The sequence below is a fragment of the Zingiber officinale genome, chromosome 2A (genome assembly GCF_018446385.1).
Source record: "Zingiber officinale cultivar Zhangliang chromosome 2A, Zo_v1.1, whole genome shotgun sequence".
Lineage (NCBI taxonomy): Eukaryota > Viridiplantae > Streptophyta > Magnoliopsida > Zingiberales > Zingiberaceae > Zingiber > Zingiber officinale.
In genome coordinates this window covers 35,600,329-35,621,097 of record NC_055988.1, presented here as the reverse complement: position 1 = coordinate 35,621,097, position 20,769 = coordinate 35,600,329, and the positions used below count along the sequence as shown (strand labels likewise).

General features: G+C 36.0%; 1 long non-coding RNA gene across 1 annotated transcript; it reads right to left on the bottom strand.

The window, feature by feature from the left end:
- Positions 1-7,434: 7,434 nt before the first annotated feature.
- Positions 7,435-8,723, bottom strand: LOC122039587. The gene is made up of 3 exons (XR_006128252.1): positions 8,565-8,723; positions 8,424-8,493; positions 7,435-7,445 (listed from the first exon to the last, which is right to left on the bottom strand). It is a non-coding gene; the product is annotated as an uncharacterized LOC122039587 (long non-coding RNA).
- Between the last annotated feature and the right edge of the window lie 12,046 nt (positions 8,724-20,769).

The following is a 20,769-nucleotide window of genomic DNA, read 5'->3' as shown; positions in this document are numbered from 1 at the left end:
CGAGAAAAGCCGCGCCGTCGAACTCGAGAGAAGGGGAGAGGGATCGAGAGAATTAATTTCCTCTCTTAACTTAACCTCTTTTATAACCTAATACTTCTGTTACAGCTTAAGACTATTTCGCTTCCTTCTTATCACGAAATTCCCGTTGGATCACCTGGTCAGCAGCGTTTGATCAAATCAAACCGTCGCTGGTTCGATTCCCTCGCAGCGCCCTTTTTCATTTTAATTAATTTCGATTTCCTAACTACGACTTAAGTACAATTCAACCCTTATTTGATTAAGTAACAACTGCTAGCCCAGTTGGTTAGTCGGGTTTTGCTTGGGTCAGGGGTTGCCGGTTCGAACCTCGGCTTGGACATTTTTTGTCACAACTTCTCTCTTTTGGTAAAAATACCAAACGACCTCCAAAAATTCCATAAAAATACTCTAAAAATTTCTAAAAATCTCTAGAATTTTTCTAAAATATTTCTAAATATTTTTAAGAACGTTTAAGACTCCTAATGGGGAAAATTGGGTCGTTACAGTACTGATAACATCATCTTCTGCATGTGGCACCACATACTATGTTATCTACAGTATAAATTAATTGAACAACTACATTTATCACTAATGTAGACATTTGACCAATGTGATTCTTATTTCTAGATAAATATTTTATACCAAAAGCTAGGCTTTTAGTATACATTCTAACAATCTCCCACTTATACTAAAAGACTAAGCTGCCATATCTACTACCATACATCTGATTCCCATGCCTTTCAAAAAGCTCTTGCCTTAAGGACCTTAGGTTATCATCTGATGCAATCTAGGCGGCAACAACTTCTCCTCGTTATACAATTTCTCATATTGGGTAGTACTTGTGCTCTATTGTGTTTACTTGCCTTATAGACTCATGGTTTCTTCGAGTTTGCTACTGCACCATTATTATTACAATAAATTGTAATAATCTTTGGACAAACTAGAAATCATATCTAAGCCTATCTTGAGGTTATTAAGTCATTCAGCTTTTATGGCTAACTCAGAGGCTTGCCATATACTCAGCTTCTATGGTGGAGTCCAGAAAAACACCTATGCTTATCACTCTTCCATAGTTATGACTTTTCCTCCTAAAGTAAACACAAAACCCCGAGGTTGACTTATTATTGTTCCTATCCGATTGGAAGTCAAAATCCATGCAACCCACAAGAACCAAATTAACTGCCTTGTGAGCTAGCATATAATCTCTAGTGCCTCTAAGGTACTTCAATATATGCTTTACTACAGTCCACTGTCCTTGTCCAGGGTTACTTTGATATCAGCTAACTATGCCTTTGGCAAAACAGATTTCTGATCTCGTGCATAGCATACATTAGGCTTCCGACAGCCGAAGCATAAAGAACTGCCTTTATTTCCTTTATCTCCTTTGATGTCTTCAGAGACATATCTTTAGATAAAGTTACTCCATCCTGAAAATGTAAGAAACCTTTCTTGGAGTTTTGCATGCTTAAAACAAGCAAGGATTTTTCCGATGTATGAAGCTTGGGATAAGTAAAATATTCTTTTCTCGCGATCCCTTATTACTTTAATCTCAAGAATATATACATTCTCCCAAGTCCTTTATATCGAATTATTTGGACAACCATACCCCTACTTCTGACAACATTTTGATATTGTTTCCAACTACCAAAAATGCTATCTATGTATAGTACGAGAAATACCACCACGTTTCCATCACACCTTTTGTATACACAAGACTTATCCGTTTACTCAATAAATCCATAGGTCTGGATTACTTTGATAAACCGGATATTCCAAGACCTTGAAGCTTTGCCTCAGTCCATAAACTGACTGAGCTTGCACACAAGATGCTCTTAGCCCTTTGCAATGAACCCTTCTGGTTGCTTTATATGGATGCTTTCATCAAGACTTCCATTAAGGAATGCTGTCTTGACATCCACTTGCCAAATAGATAAAAGAATCCGGATAGACTTAAGCATGGCTACCAGTGAAAAAGTTTCCTTTTTCATCAAGCCTTGCTTTGAAAGTTACTACCTTCCTTTCTATCCCTCTTTTCCTATTATAGACCTTTTAACACCCAAAGGCTTTTACACCATTTGGTGGTTCTACAAGCTTCCAGATTTTATTAGAATACATATATTCTAATTCTGTTATTCATTACTCTTTGCCAAGATGTTGCATCTTTATCTTGGAGTGTTTCGTCATATGTCCGGAGATCAGGTTCATGTCCTCCAGGGATCGAGTCCAAAAACTCTCCCAAAACATGAATCTTTTTAGGTTGCCTAACAACCCTCCCACTACGACAAGGCACTTTCTGTAATTGTGTATCATTTGTGATATGTGTTGCAGTTTCCTTGTGGTATCTCATCTTGCACAGTTGGTACTAGATTAGACATGTCTTTTATTATTTCCTTAAGAACAAATTTTCTTATGGGCACATGGTTTATTACATAGTCCTTTTCTAAAAAATCAGTCATTGATGCTAACAATGACCTTCTGATTTTTAAGACTATAAACCTACTTTCATTTCTCTAGGATAACCCACAAACAAGTGAATTCCTGTCCAACTTATCATTGTCTCTCTTCTGCATATGTGCTGGACTACCCGAATCCAAATATGCTTCAAAATAAGCTTACGCCTATTCAGCAATTCTATATGAGTAGAGAGTTCTGACTTTAGAAGGTACTATGTTCACTTCCATTTCCAGAGTATATCCTTAAAATGAATTTGGTAAAATAACTCATCATCAATCTACTTATTTCCATAAGAGTCCTATACCTTCTTTCTACTACACCATTCTGTAGAGGTGTACTAGGTGCAGTTAGTTTGGATTGAATCCCTACTTCTGATAAGTGACTCCTAAATTCTCCCAAGAGGTACTTGCCACTATGATTTCACCATAGTGTCTTTTTACTTTGTCGTTTCTCCACATCAGCTTAGTACTCTTTGAACTAATCAAAGTACTTAGTCTTGCGGTACATTAAGTAAATTTATTTGTATCTTGAATAGTTGTCTATAAAATAGACGAAATATTCAATACTACCTCTTGTCTGGATAGTCATAGGATCACACAAATCAGAATGAACCAATTTCAACATATCTTTGACTCCATACCCCTTAGACTTGAAAGCTTCTTGGTTATTTTTCCTTCCAAGTAAGACTCGCAGGTTGGAAAGATTTCCACTACTAATGAACCCAAAAGTTCATCAGCTACCAATGAATCATACTCAAGTTAATATAACCTAACCTTAGATGCCAAAGATATAATTGGTTCATTTCCGAAGGTTACTTTTTCTTAAAGTTAGAAGATGTGTTACTAATTTCCATTTGTTGCATCGTGAGAGTTATTGGATTTATAAATTGCCAACCAACGTACCAGAACAGATAACTTCCCTCTTTTTCTTAATAACGGCTTTCTTATTAAAAGAGGCAGAATATCAAGTTCTTTGAATAGTTTAGAAACTGAAAACTAGTTCTTTCTAAACTTGGTGCGTAAAGACAATTACTCAAAAATCCATGTTTTATTCTTATCAAAAGATAAACATCTCCCACTGCAACAGCTACCATTTTTACAGTAGTGCCCATGTGGACGGTGTTTTAATTTTCATTTAGTTGCCGGGTTTCCTGGAACCCTGCAATGAATTACGGACATGATTAATGGCATCTGTATCTACACTCCAGGTTCTGGTAGATAACACCACTAAGCATGTTTCAACTAATGAATTAAATACACCTATGTTGTTCTTAGTTTTAAGAAGACAGTCTACCTTAATGTCCAAGTCCTATTTCCAATCATTACAATTAGGACTACTAAGCCTTTTCTATAGTATGACTACTAGGGGATTGACAAATATTTAAATCCTAAGAATCACAAAAATATTTGGTCAAGATCAACTCCTTAAAAATCCCCATGAATTTTGTATGCCACGATAGTGTGGACGTATACAAAATCGAAGAGGAGATTTTATTCATTAATTTTATTATCTTGTCAACTTTACTTTATGATGAATAAAATTAATAGTTGATCTGTCTTTGATCAAATATTTGGTCAAAAACTTTTGAATTTAAAAAAATATTGATTCCTCAAACAATATTATTTAAATTCACCAACACCTCAAACACCGTGAATTTTGCATGCCACGTTAGTGTGGACGTATACAAATTCAACATTTGTAAAAGGAGGGTTTTAACCCATTAATTTTATTATCTTGTCAACCTAACTTTTTGACAAATAAAATTAATAGTTGGTATCATTTGGTCACATAAATAATAGCAGTGACTCCGATGGGGAGGATACTATTAGATGTGTCTAAGTGTATATCATTACTTGACACTAAGTCCATTAATAAGATTATGCCCCTTCCGTTGGGGAAGATCACACGCTCTTAATTAACTTCCTACAGTCATCCAAAAATGAAAGTATGTTCTAGTGATCCACAAACAAGCTCATCCGTTATGGAGGAAGGCACTTAGAGCCAACGCGCAAACTTGTTTGCAGCACTTACAAACCAGTAATGGAGACCATGGGATTTACTTAAAAAATCCCTCTCCCACTTAGTTATTTATAAATGAGGAATTTTAACTATGCTAGCCTACTAAATATGTAAACTAACATGCACACACAGCACAATATAAAAGCAATAAATAGAAAATCTAATTTTCAACTATTATGGCTTTTATCTCTAGTTGTCCTCCGTGTGTTGTCATCCCAAGCTGCTGCCATATTTGGCCACTGCCACCGGGTCAAGCTGTCGCATCCATCTTGCTCCTAGTTCCGCTGCGCCTCTGGTCCTTAGAAGGTTCCACGCTTTGCAAGATTCGATCTGCGACATAAATAGAATTTTACATTTTGATCCTATATTCCATAAAAGGAATGTACATGTATCTAGATCAAAAATAAAATCCTAATAAAACTAAATACAGCTCCTGCTGTATTTTATAATACAATCATGCACACACAATAAAATACCCTTGACATGTCCAAGGGTCCAATCACACACATAATAACTATAAGTCATAATAGTTGGATCATGCATCCACAAAGTTAGCACATCCTACTATTATCCTGCCTAAATTATGTATGACATGTGCATAATTAAACTAATATCAAATACACAGAGGCAAAACCCTAGCTCTGATACCAATTGTTGGTTGCTACTCGGAAAACCTAGAGGTTCCACTGTACAAAAATTTTGTACAAAGGTCTGAACCTTTTCCTAGCTACCATGTGTTCTTTTAAATTAAATTTTGGATCGCCTGCGGAACTTAACACGTTTGATCCAAAACTTAATCTATTTGTTCTTTTAGGTTTTGACTTGGATCTCCTGCGAAACTTAACACGTTCGACCCAAGTCACCTTAAGTTATTAATTCCATTAAATATTAATTTCTATAATTGGTTCCCAGTACTGACGTGGCGAGGCACATGACCTTCTTGGATATGGGAGCAACCACCACTGACTAGACAAAACCTTTTATAGAAATCTAATATTTAATTTCCTAAAATAACTTTAGGTTAACCAAAAAAAAAAAAAAAATCACAAGGGAAAAAAAACAAAACAAAAGAACACAACTTCGAAAAACATATTCGAAATACTAGAACGTAAGCCTCTTGTATTTGGTATTATTTCCATAAATAACTAGCATGATGCGGAAAGAAAAATTACTAATTATACCTTCTAGAAAAACCTCTTGATCTTCTACCGTATTCCTCTTCTAACCTCGGACGTTGTGTGGGCAATGATCTTCCGAGATGAGAAACCACCAAGCACCTTCTTCTCCTCCTAGCTAGGTTCGGCCAACACAAAGAAGCTTCACCAAGGACGAAGAACAAAACACCAACCAAGCTCCAAGAGATACAAGTTTTCTCTCCTTCTTCTTCTTCTTCTCCGAGTAGTATCCGGCCACCACAAGAGCTCCAAGCCAATAGAGAAGGTTCGGCCACCACCAAGAGGAAGAGAGGAAGAGAGGTTGGCCGGCCACAACACCAAGGAAAAGAGGGAGAGAAATAATAGAGGTTCATCCATGAAGGCACCCTCACCCCTTCTTTTATATTCCTTGGTCTAGGCAAATTAGGAAATTTAATTACAATAAAATTTCCTTAATTTCCTTAACATGATTTAATTGAGAAAAATAAAATAAAATTTCCCCAATTAAACTATATTGGACGGCCACATCAAAAGGAAGTAAATTAGATAAGTTTTAATCAACAAATTAAAACTTCCTAATTTGTTTCCAGAAATTTTAAAATTAAAATTTCTCTTCTAAAATCTCTTCATGGTTGATAAAAATAAATTTCCATACACTACTACAAATTGAGGCTAAGACATCACCACTAAAGTGTTGTTTTTGGCCATATAAATGTTGCATTATACCTAAGGTAACGTTTTTCATTCTATCTTATCAGGTCCTGTCATGTTAGATATAATGTAATGCTTTTGCCATTTTATGCAACACTTTCTTAAACTGTTGTGATATATACCAAAGGCAACGCTTATCTATATGCAACACTTTTTTCTTCCAGCAACAACACTTTTTTTTTGTTACTCTTAAGCTATTACAACACTTTTTTCTATTAATAGCAACACTTTTTACAATTATTTTAACCCAATAATACAACGCTTTTTTCATTAAATGCATCACTTTTTATTAAACTTTTCACCTCTTATACACATCACTTATTGATACATATGCAACACTTAGATTTGTGTTTTATTTTTAAAATGTAGCACTTTTACCGGTTAACAGTAACACTTATTTTTTCACCAATATATTATTGATATTACAATTTTACTATCCAATCAAACACATTTGTACAAAATATATTATTCAAAATATGATCATTGTATTACAAAAGTTATATCACACTATATTCTGATTACAAATTTTACAAAAACCCAACAACTAGCATCAAAAAATATACATAAGTCATCAATTAATACTTAGCTTCATGAATTCCCCCAAACAAGGCAACTAGATATATTCATTTACAAAAAGCCAATAGATGGTAATGTGTGGTCGGCTTCATTAATCCCCCATAAGTCATTTGCCCATGCATTGAACGTGCCCACCAAAAAAGATATAATAATGTCCTGCTAGTCATGAAAAAAAAAACAACAACACACGTTAATCAGTAAAGCACGTTACACAACATAAAGAATATATAAAGAAACAATTCAATTCTACCAATAAAGATAAACATACCTATGCAGTTTCAATATTAAATTGGACATTAATATTGCACATACTAAAACCAATAACAGGCTATCAACAAATTTTTTTAAAAAAAAATAAAAATCAACAACTCAAGATTATAAGAAGAGGAAAAGCCTTTTAACTGAACAAGGAAAGGGAGAACTTAAATGGAGTTCAACCAAGAAAAAAAAGTTCTTTCAGTACTTCAAAAGCTGTCAAGGCATGTCACTTTCCAAATTTTGAGGTTACCATTCCTACAAATTATTAGAAATTTATCATCCTCATGCAAAAGTAGCAATCTCCAAAAGTACTGCCAAGTTAATTATTACCAAATTCATATAAATTTGCAAGCACGAGCAGGGGAGGAGTATGCCTATGCTACTAAAGTTTTAATAGTGGAATCACAACACAAACTCTTTGCTTGTCTCAAAAAACATAGAAGATTAAGCAACAAAACGAGAGAACTATGAAAAAACGTAACCTGACAAACAAACCATGGAAGAATCTTTTTTTTGCTGCATTTCTTGACAAATCTGTGCAAATTGCAATGGAAGATTTCATGTGTTGCAACTTGCAATGATGACAAAATACCAATTCAACAATAAGAACGTCATGAACCAAAGATAGTACATTAGTCAATGGGCATGGTGGCTAAGATAGAATAAGATAATAAAGTATATCACTCATCAATTTACTAATGCAGGAAGAAAAAAAGCATCATGGTTTCAAACAAATTATGCCCTATAAGAAAAAAAGGTAAGTGATTTAGGAAAAATAATTTCTTTCAATTTCTGGAGGTAGTTTTGCAAGAAAATGGTTACTTTCAATTTCCGGAGGTATAAAATACACTAGAGTTTTGCAAGAAAAGGTAAGTGACTTGGTAATTCATGAATTGCCATGAAATGAGTTTTCAGCATTTCAGAAGGAAAGATAATTGTCTTTACAACAATGTAAATTAATATAAATTCCTTGAAGTTAACTATGCATAAGTTCCTTAACGTGACCATTACTGTGAGCATACTTGAAATAAACAAATTCCAAGCTCTAAAAGCATATTAGAGATCATGAACGCCACCTTCAACATAATTTGGAAGATAGAAAATCATGATGCGAAACAATCACAGCCAATTCTTCCAGACCAAAATCTATCAATTTTCATGTATTTCTAAATATATAGTAAGGCAGGATTTTCTAACAGCAAAGAAGTTATAAGTAGAACAATCATTTTCTACATGCCTGTGTCTTATCAGGCAAACATGGCATGTAAATGAAAGATTTGAAGAGGAATAGGCAATCCACAAGCTGGACGGAAAGTAACCATATCTTAAGAAAATACATAAACTAAAGAAAATACATATACAACTATAACATACCTTAGGAAAAATATTTTCTTGCAATTTCCGGAGGTAGTTTTGCAAGAACCTTCTGGACTGTATATCATATGCAATATTTAAGTCTCAATGGTTTGAGACAATATGATCAAATACCTCATCAGTGTTCAATCTAAAGTTGTGGTATCATTTTACATAACTCATTTCGTAAATCTGAAAATAGAAGATCCAACCTTAGAAGAAAAACAACATAATACAAGAAAAATAATGCAAGAAGAACAAGGATTGGGAAAAAAAGAAGCTTGACAGAGCTAGAAAAACACAATACCCTTGGTAGCAGTCCAACGACAACAAAATACAAGAAAAATAAAATACAAGAAAAACAAAATACAAGAAAAACAAAATCAATTAAACTAAACAACCTTAACAACGATTAACCAAAACTTAATTATGCATAAAAGTTAAACTTGTACCACATTGTCACCCTATGACACAAGATCAACATTCATGCATAAATGAAACTAACCGAGTGCGATAACAAACAAACTATCATGCATAACAAAACTAATCAAAGTGCAATAACAACAATCAAACATCAATAAGAAAATAACACAATCAACAAATAAGTAAATCAACTAAGCTAACCAAACCCTCTTCCGTGATCATACACTAATCGACTACCTCCACCGTCACATGGAGACCCGGATTTGGAACGCCAGCCCCGGTGAACTGTAACACAAGTACTGAATCTCTGATCTACAGCTCCCGATGGCACAAAGTTGATAGTTTAGATGGAATAGGAAATAAATTGCAGCATCAACAGAAACTAAATAGAAATCAAAAGAGAATTTGCTCTGTCGGAATTTCATACACCACTGAGACTGAGGTTGCTGGAATTCCTACCTTCGGAACGCCGTCCACGGGAGTTCACCGCAGCATCAGCCTTGGATTTGCTTTAGTAAGTTTTACCGGAATTGAAGAACAGAGGCTGAGCTTGAAGATGATGAGCTTCTGCCAGAGTTGGATGCACCACTGAGGTGGAGGAGACTTCTGCTTTCGGAACACCATCCACAGGAGAACACCGCAGCATCCACCGGAGAAGATGATGATGAATCGACCGACTTCCTCCTTGGAATCTTCCACTTTCACAACGCCGTCCGCGGGAAGAACATCCACTGAGGAAGGAATGGAAAGGGATGCCTCGCCGGAGGAGAACGCTCCACCGTCAAGGATACCCTAATTCTGAGCTCACTGTGCCGCCGCTGCTCACAGAGGTCCACCGGAGATGCTGCTGTCCGTTGCCGGATTGAGGAAGATCACGAGAAGAGGAACTTGGGTGTAGAGGACCGGCTGGCGGCAGTGAAGAGAAGAAGAGGTACCGCCGGCCGGAGAGAAGAAAAGAAACTGTTGTGCCCTAGCCGCCGCTGGAAATCGCGAACAGAAGAAATGCGAGGAGAATGGGGGTGAAGCACTGTGCCGTGCGTGAGGAAGAGATTTCTTAACGGGTTGCCGGGTTTGGGTTAAGGAGGTGAGGAGTTTAGTAAGATCCGGATCCAATAAGAGAAGGCAAATTGAGTTTTTGAAATTAGGCTTGAAGAGTGGGCTTTTGGATTGGGCTTGAGGATTGGGTTTAAAGAGTAGGCTTTTGGATCAAATTTGAATTGGAGCTCCACTTCTTAGATGAACTCTTGGATGCTTTGATCTCGATAAACAGTCCAGATCGTTTTAAATTAGAATGAAGGGTTGGATCACTTAGATCTGAATTAAGGAACAAGATCTCTCTAGATCAGGATCAACGGTCCATATTGATTCAGCTTGATCTCCTCCATTTGACCTCCAAATCAAACCAAATTCGACCCGGCTTGACCCTAATTTATGGCGATGAGTTTGGGAGGAGAAAAGGATCAGAAGATTAAAACCTAACGTAAATCATCACCTAAGTTTATATATAAAAAAATGTCAAAAAAATTTACCCCAAGTGCCTAATTAAAGAAATTGGCAACACTTTAAAAAATGTTACATATATAATATAAAAGTGTTTCATATTCTTATAATTATTGCAACACTTATAAAAAGTGTTGTATTTATACAATAAGTGTTGCATTTTCTTATATAGGCAACACTTATTTAAAGTGTTGCAAATTTTTAAGAAAATTTCTTCTGTTGTAACAGTTTATAAAAGTGTTGCTTCTAAAGTGATGCCTTACCCTCAAATTGTAGTAGTGATAATTTTAATTTTACAACATGTGAATAATTTTTAAAGAGAAAATAAAATATCTCACCAATCTACAAATAAGGAAAGAGATCTAATCTCTTTCTTTAATCTTTTGTAGATCTTTTACAAGAGAGATATTTTAATTTTAATTCTCTTTAATAAATTATATCTTCCACATAATAAAAATTAAAATTAAAATTCTTTTTAATTTAATATGGCCGGTCCCTCTAGCTTGGGTTCAAGCTAGGGCCGGCCACCCCAATTTATACCTAGGCCGGCCCTAGCCTGGTTCCCAAGCTAGCTTAGCCGGCCCCCTTTAGGTGGGTATAGAAGGTGGGTATAGTACTCTATAAATAAGAGGCTACGATAGGGACCGAGAGGAGAAATTGGTTTTGGTCTTCCGATAAAATTAAGCATCCCGTGTTCGCCCCGAACACACAACTTAATTTTATCAATAATAATTCATTCCACTAGAGAACTATTATTGAACTACCACACCAATCCCAAATTACATTTTTGGGCTCCTTCTTATTATGAGTGTGTTAGTCTCCCTGTGTTTAAGATATCGAATGTCCACTAATTAAGTGAGTTACTGACAACTCATTTAATTAATATCTTAGTCCAAGAGTAGTACCACTCAACCTTATCATCATGTCGGGCTAGGTTCACCTGCAGGGTTTAACATGACAATCCTTATGAGCTCCTCTTGAGGGCATTATCAACCTAGTATCTTTAGGACACAGTTTCCTTCTATAATCAACAACACACACTATAAGTGATGTCATTTCCCAACTTATCGAGCTTATTGATTCATCGAACTAAATCTCACGCATTGATAAATTAAAGAAATAAATATCAAATATATGTGCTTATTATTATATTAGGATTAAGAGCACACACTTCCATAATAACCGAGGTCTTTGTTTCTTTATAAAGTCAGTATAAAAGAAACGACTTCAAATGGTCCTACTCAATACACTCTAAGTGTACTAGTGTAATTATACAATCAAGATAAACTAATACCTAATTACACTACGACCTTCTAATGGTTTGTTCCTTTCCATTTTGGTCGTGAGCTACTGTTTATAATTTATAAGGTACTGATAACATCATCTTCTGCATGTGGCACCACATACTATGTTATCTACAGTATAAATTAATTGAACAACTACATTTATCACTAATGTAGACATTTGACCAATGTGATTCTTATTTCTAGATAAATGTTTTATACCAAAAGCTAGGCTTTTAGTATACATTCTAACACGTAAAGCGCTAGAGTGGAGGGGGGTGAATAACGCTCGTGACTTTCACTTTCGTTTTGAGATAATCGATTAGAGATACACAGCAGAGTAATAAAAAATAATACACAAACACCAAGATTTTACTTGTTTCGAAGCCTGTGGCAACTCCTACTCCAAGGCCCGCACGTAAGAGTACTTTTAATGGCCAATCACTATAGCTTCAAAATTTTACAAATCAAAGTACACTTTAAATACAATAAATATAGTATACCGACAAATAAGAGAAGAGAATTGAATGTTTTTGGTTGTTGGAGTCGAGTTACGGTTTTATCAAATCATCCTTTGAGCAGTGTGCAGTAGAAAGATTATTGAAATCGAGTCTTTGATCTGTGTTAATACATCTGCTCGAACCAGGCTTAAATAGACCATTGAGGGTGCCTCCAACCTACATATGAGGCACCTTCAATCCCAAGTCAGCCGTGTCGATAAGCTCCACTACGTTTGCTAGTTATCCACCCGAAGGCGCCTCCAAGCTCCATGGAGGGCGCCCTCCATCTAGCGTTCAAGGAGCCTCCAGCAGCCTTAGAGGGCGCCTTCTGCCCTGCTGCATGGAGTCTTAGACTAATGCACCCGAGGCGCCTCCAAGCTCCATGGAGGGCACCTCGGGTACTATTCATCCGAGGCTTCTCTTATGCAACTCCCTTCCTGCAAGGCATATTAGTCCACAAACAAAGTATACCCTGCAAAACCAAGTTAGTACAATAAAATACAAATAATATAAGTATTTGGCAGCCATCAGACTATCCGGTTCTGACTTCGGATTCCTTCTAGAAATCGTAGGTCGAATCGACGCCTACTATTTCCTCTTCGGGGAACGTATCCTCACCTACTCCTCTCAGGAGATTTTACCTATTGTCAGATTGATCCTCAAGCCCAAATGGACTTTTGCTTAGTGTTCAAAGCTTCCGGTCTTCATGCTGGATGTTCGCTCCACTACCCATCCAGACTTTCACCCGGTTCACGACACTAAGATTTCAACCTAGAGTCCATAACTCTAAGATTTTACCTGAAGCGCTCGACCCACCAAGAATTTCCACCTAGGGATACCACCCCCTAGGACGTAGGTGTTAGAATGTATACTAAAAGCCTAACTTTTTTGTATAAGCATTTATTTTGAAATGAGAATCACATTGGTCAAATGTCTGCATTTAGCTAAATGCAGTTGTCCATTTAATTTATATTGTAGATAACATGGTGTGTGGCGTCACACAAAAAATCATGTTATCAGTTCCTTATAAATTATAAATAGTAGTTTACAACCAAGATGGATTGTTGTCCATTTAATTTATATTGTAAATCACATGGTGTGTGGTGTCACACAGAAAATCATGTTATAAGTTCCTTATAAATTATAAATAGTAGCTTACAACCAAGATGGATTGGGACAAACCATTGGAATGATTGTAGTGTAATTTGGTATTAGTTTATTTTGACTATAAAATTACACTAGTACACTATATGTGTATTGAGCAGGACCATTTGAGGTTGTTCCTTTTATATTGACTGCATAAAATAACAATACCTCTGTTATTATGGATGTGCGTACTCTTAATCCCAATATAATAACAAGCACATATACTTAGTATTTATTTCTTTAATTTATCAAAGGATGAGATTTATTAATTAAATCAATAGGCTCGATAAATTGGAAAATAATATTATTTATATGGTGTGTTGTTGATTATAGAAGGAAATTGTGTCCTAGTTATCTAGGTTGATGATGTCCCCATGAGGAACTCATAAGAATTGTCATGTAAACCCTGCAGGTGGACTTAGTCCGACATGATAATGAAGTTGAGTGGTACTACTCTTGGAGCTAGATATTAATTAAGTGAGTTATCAGTAACTCATTTAATTAATGGGCATTCGATATCTTAAACATAGGGAGATTAATGCACTCATGATAAGAAGGAGCCCATAATGTAATATGGGATTGGTGCGATAGTTCAATAATAACTCTTTAGTGATATGAGTTATTATTGATGAACTTGAGTTGAGTGTTTGTGTCAAACACAGGAAGCTCAAGCTCATCAGGAGGCCAAAATTAATTCCTCCTCTCGGTCCCTGCTGTAACCTCTATAAAGCCTCACATTCACCCATTTTGATTTTCCTTCATACCCAAGTGAGGGGCACGCCACATCCTTGCTTGGTGCCCAAGAAAGGCGTCGGCCAAGCCTTGCTTGGTGCCCAAGATGTGGGTCGACCAAGCCATGCTTGGTGCCCAAGCATGGGGCTGACCATAATATAAGAGAAAAGGAAGTTTTTATTTAAAACAAAATTTTATTAAAATCTTTCCTTTTATAGCTTTCTATAAAGGATTAAATGAGAGATTTTAATTTTATTAAAATCTTTTCTTTTCTGTAGATATCTACAATGGTTTAAAAGAAAGATTTTAATTTTGTTAAAATCTTTCCTTTTTTGTTACCAACCATTATAGGAATAAAAGGAAGATTTTGTTTAAAACAAAGTTTTGTTATAATCTTTCCTTTTATAGCTATTTACAATGGTTTAAAAGAGAGACTTTAATCTTTCCTTTTTATAACCATCCACAATAGCAAATAAAAGGAATATTTTATTTAAAACTTTCCTTTTTAGCCGCTAGCAAAGATTATAAAAGAGGAGGAGGTGCTCCCTAAAAACATAACCTAAGCTCTCTCTCTTTTATTCTCTTGTGTGGCCGACCCTCTTCTATTGTTTTCTTTCTCTTGAGGTCGGTGGCACCTTGCTTCAACCTTTGTGGCCGGCGATGCTTGGAGGAGGAGAAGAAAAGGTTTGGGTGCTTTGTGTTGGTAGATCGTCGTCCACATGACGTCCAAGAGGAGGAGAGGAATATAGCAGAAGATCAAGAGGTCTTTGTCTACAAAGAAAGGTACAACTAGTTCTTTATTTCGCAGCGAAACTAATTTAGTTTTTCTTTGTATGGATCCTAAAATACCAACTCAAGAGGCTATCGATTTTGTACTTCAATTGAGTTCTCTGTAGTTAAACCTAGGGTTTACTGTAAGGAGTTTAAATATTCAATTTCTTTGAAAGACTTTATCTAGGAAGTGGTGGATGATCCCGTAACCAAGAAGGTCGAGTGCCTCGCCAACGACCTGGAAGCCAATCCTTGAAATAGATATTTAATCAACTTCTGTAATATGGTTTAACTTCTGAAGAACACATGAGTTGAACTTGGATTAATAATGTTAAGTTTCATTTGCAATCCAAGTTTAACTTTTAAAGAACACATGGGTTACTAGGAAAAGTTCTGTACTTGTACAAATTTTTGTACAGGAAAAACAAAATAGAATTCCGAGTAGCACCCAATAATTGGTATCAGAGCTAGTTTTCTACCTTTGTGTGTTTGGTTTTCAGTTAAATTATGCACTTTTCATATATAAATTTAGGCAGGATAATAGTAGGATATGCAAATAGATTAATTCTGTGGTTGCAGGCATTCTAGTTTCAACTATTATGTCTCTATTGTGTTTATGTGTGATTTGGACCCTCGGGCATGTCGAGGGCATTTTATGTGTGTACATGATTGTAATTATTAAATATAGCAAGAGCTGTATTAGTTTTAGGATTTTACATTCTGTTCGATCTAGATTACATGTACATTCCCTTGTGAAATATAGGATCGATAAATATAAAATTTTATTTTTGTCGCGGATCGTATCCTTGCGAGGCGTGGTGCTATTTGAGGACCAAAGGCGCAGCGGAAAAGAAAGAAAGATAGACACGATGACATGACCCGTTGGCGATGGCTAGGGTTGGTGGCACACGGAGGATAGTTGGAAAATTATTTTTCATATTTATTGTCTTTTATGCTGTTTATATGTGTTGTGTGTGTATACATGTTAAAATTCCTCATTTTAAATAACTAAGTGGGAGAGGAATTATTTAAATTCCATGGTCTCCAATACTGGTTTGTAAGTGATGCATTCAAACTTGCGCGTTGGCTTTGAGTGCCTTCCTCCACATCGGATGGTTTGTTTGTGGATCACTAGATCAAACTTCCTTTATGGATGATTATAGGAAATTATTTAGGTTTGTGTGATCTTCTCCATCTGAAGGGGCACAATCCTATTTAATGGGCTAAGTATCAAGTAATGGTATACACTTAGGCGCATTTAATAGTATCCTCCCCATCGGAGTCACTACTATTATTTGTGTGACCGAAGAAAAACCAACTATTAATTTTATTTGTCATAAAGTTAGGTTGACAAGATAATAAAATTAATGGGTAAAACCCCCGCTTACAAATATTTGAATTTGTATACGTCCACACTATCGTGGCATACAAAATTCACGGTATTTTGAGGTATTGGTGAATTTAAATGATATTGTTTGAGGAATCAATATTATTTTAAATTCTAAAGTTTTGACCAAATATTTTGTGATTCTTAGGATTTCAAATGACTTTCAATCCTCTTGCTCTGATATTGAAAGAAAACAAACTTACTGGTCCTAATTACATTGATTGGAAACAAAACTTGGGCATTGTCTTAACTGCTGAAGATTATAAGTTCGTACTTCTTGAGGTATGTCCTAGCGTGCCTAATAGCGTTTCTAGTGAAGAGGAGATTGACAGACATAGGAAATGGGTTGAGGCAGATGAGACAGTGCGGTGTTACATTTTGGCTTCTATGGCAAATGTGCTGCAACATCAGCATCAGGCCCTACCCACTGCATATGACATGATGCTCAATCTCAAGGAACTCTTCGGATACCAGAATCGAGCTGCCAGGCAGGAGGCCATGAGAAACTTAATGATGAACAACATGACTGAGGGGACACCCGTATCGGGTCATATCCTCAAGATGATGGCTCATTTAACGGACTATCCTTGTAGAAACAAGAACAATGAAGGTGTATCTTATTCATTAGTTGTTGAAACATGTTTAGTGGTGTTATCTATCGATACCTGGTGTGTAGATACGGGAGCCACTGATCATGTCTACAATTTATTGCAGGGGTTCTAGGAAACCTGACAACTACATGAAGGGGAAATCACCATCTACATGGGCAATGCTACGAGAGTGGTGAATGTTGCAGTGGGAGATCTTTATTTATCTTTTGATAGAAATAAAACATTGATTTTGAGAAATTATCTTTATGTACCGTGTTTTAGAAAGAACTTGATTTCAGTTTCTAAATTATTTAAGGATGAATATTATCTTTCTTTTGATGACAAAGTAGTTGTCAAGAAAAATAGGATGGTTATCTGTTCTGGTACGTTGGTTGACAATTTGTACACTCTTAATCCAATAACTCCCACGATGAAATAAATGAAAATTAATAACACATCTTCTAATTCAAATAAGAGAAAGCAACCTTTGAAAATGAACCAAACATATCTTTGGCATCTAAGGCTTGGTCATATTAACTTGAGTAGGATTCAAAGGTTAATAGCGGATGGACCTTTAGGTTCATTGGTGGTGAAAAATTTTTCAACCTATGAATCCTGCTTGAAAGGAAAAATGACCAAGAGATCTTTTAAGGCCATGGGGTATAGAGCCAAAGATATGTTGGAATTGGTTCATTCTGATTTGTGTGGACCTATGACTATCCAGGCAAGAGGTGGTTTCGAATATTTTGTCTCTTTTATAGATGACTATTCGAGATACGGGTACATTTACTTAATGCCCGCAAGTTTGAGTGCTTTGATAAGTTCAAAGAATATAAGGCTGATGTGGAGAAACATCATGGTAAAAGTATCAAGACACTACAGTCTGATCGTGGTGGCGAATATCTCTTAGGAGAGTTTAGGAGTTACTTATTAGAGGTCGGGATTCAATCCCAACTATCTGCACCTGTTACACCCCTAACAGAATAGTGTGGTAGAATGAAGGAATAGGACTCTTATAGAAATGGTTAGATCAATGATGAGTTATTCAGAATTACTAAATTCATTTTGGGGATATTCTCTGGAAATGGCAGTGTACATTCTGAACTTGGTACCTTCTAAGTCAGTAACCTTTACTCCCACAAAATTATGGAATGGGCATAAGCCTAGTCTGTAACATATTTGGATTTGAGGTAGTCCAGCACATATACTGAACAGAGATGCTGATAAGTTGGAATCACATACAGAAGTTCGCTTGTTTGTGGGTTATCCTACAGGAACGAAAGGAGGTTTATTTTATAGTCCTAAAGATCATAAGGTCATTGTTAGCACCAATGTCCAATTTTTAGAAGAGGGCTATGTAATGAACCACAAGCCCATGAGTAAAATTATTCTTGAGGAAATAAGAGAAGACACGTCTACTTTAATACCAACAGTACAAGATGAGATACCACAAGAAACTGCAACACATGTCTTAAATGATGCACAATTACAAGTAGTGTCCGTCATAGTGGGAGGGTTGTTAGGTAACCTGATAGATTCATGTTTTTGGGAGAATCTTCAGACTTGATCCTTGGTGAACATGAACCTGATCCCTGGACATATGATGAAGCACTCCAAGATAAAGATGCAACATCTTGGTAAAGTACAATGAACTCTGAAATAGAATCTATGAACTCTAATCAGGTCTGGGAGCTTATAAAACTGCCAAATGGTGTAAAAGTCATTGGATGTAAATGAGTCTACAAAAGAAAAAGAGGGATAGACAGGAAGATGAAAACCTTCAAAGCAAGACTTTGTTGCAAAAGGGTATACTCAGAAAGAGGGAATCGATTATGAGGAAACCTTTTCGTCGGTAGCCATGCTTAAATCTATCCGGATTCTTTTATCTATTGCTACTCAACTGGATTATGAGATTTGGCAAATGGATGTCAAGACAGCTTTGCTTAATGAAAGTCTTGAAGAAAATATCCACATGAAGTAACCAGAGGGATTCATTGAGAAGGACAAAGAGCATCTTGTATGTAAACTTAATCGGTCTATTTATGGACTAAAGCAAGCTTCGAGATCTTGGAAGATCCGGTTTAATGAAGTGATCCAGTCTTATGGATTTATTTAGTGTCCGGATGAGTCTTGTCTATACAAGAAGAGTGACGAAAATATGGTGGTATTTCTTGTACTATACGTAGATGTCATTTTGCTCATTGGCAACAATGTCAAAGTGTTGTTAGACGTAAGGGTATGGTTGTCCAAGCAGTTTGATATGAAGGATTTGGGAGAATGTGGACATATTCTTGGGATCAAAATAATAAGGGATCGTAAGAAAAGAATGTTGTGCTTATCCCAAGCTTCATACATCAGTACTATTTTAGCTCGTTTTAGCATGCAAAACTCCAAGAAAGGTTTTCTACCTTTTCGGCATGGAGTACCTTTATCTAAAAAGATGTCTCCTAAAATATCAAAGGAAATAGAGGACATGAGGACAGTTCCTTATGCTTCGGCTGTAGGAAGCCTAATGTATGCGATGTTATGTACGAGACCGTATATCTATTTTATCGTGGATATGGTTATCAGATATCAAAGTAACCCAGGACAAAGACATTGGACTGCTATAAAGTATATATTGAAGTACCTGAAAAGCACTAGAGATTATATTCTAGTTTACCAGCCAGATGATTTGCTCCCTGTGGGTCACACGGATTCAGACTTTCAATCAGATAGAGACAATAGTAAGTCAACCTCAGGGTATGTGTTTACTTTGGGAGGTGGAGTCATAGCATGGAGGAGTGTTAAGTAAAAATGCGTTTCAGACTCCACCATGGAAGCTGAGTATATGGCAACCTCTGAGGTAGCCAAAGAAACTGTATGACTAAGAAATTTCTTGATGGACTTAGATGTGATTCCTGGTTTGCCCAAAATTATCACAATTTATTGTGATAATAGTGGTGCAGTAGCAAACTCGAAGGAACCACGAGCCCAAAAGGCAAGTAAACACATTGAGCGCATGTAACACCTGATACAAGACATCGTAAATCGAAGAGAAGTTGTTGTCTCCAAGATTGCATTAGAAGATAACCTGGAAGATCCTTTCACTAAGGCCCTTCCAACAAGAGCTTTTGATGGGCATGTTGAGGGGATGGGGATCAGATGTATGACATCATATATGGCAGCATAGTCTTTTAGTATAAGTGGGAGATTGTTAGAATGTATACTAAAAGCCTAACATTTTTGTATAAACATTTATTTTGAAATGAGAATCACATTGGTCAAATGTCTGCATTTAGTTAAATGTAGTTGTCACCATTTAATTTATATTGTAGATAACATGGTGTGTGGTGTCACATAGAAGATCATGTTATCAGTTCCTTATAAATTATAAATAGTAGCTCACAACCAAGACGGATTGGGACAAACCATTGGAAAGGTTGTAGTGTAATTTAGTATTAGTTTATCTTGACTATAAAATTACACTAGTACACTATGTGTGTATTGAGCAGGGCCATTTGAGGTTGTTCCTTTTATACTGACTGCATAAATGAATAGAACCTCTATTATTATGGATGTGCGTACTCTTAATCCCGATATAATAACAAGCACATATAATTAGTATTTATTTCTTTAATTTATCAAAGGGTTAGATTTATTCGTTAAATCAATTGACACGATAAGTTGGGAAATAATATTATTTATATGATGTGTTATTGATTATAGAAGGAAACTGTGTCCTAGTTATCTAGGTTGATGATGCCCCCATGAGGAGCTCATAAGGATTGTTATGTAAACCCTGCAGGTGGACTTAGTCCGACATGACAATGAAGCTGAGTGGTACTACTCTTGGAGCTAGATATTAATTAAGTGAGTTGTCAGTAACTCATTTAATTAATGGACATTCAATAT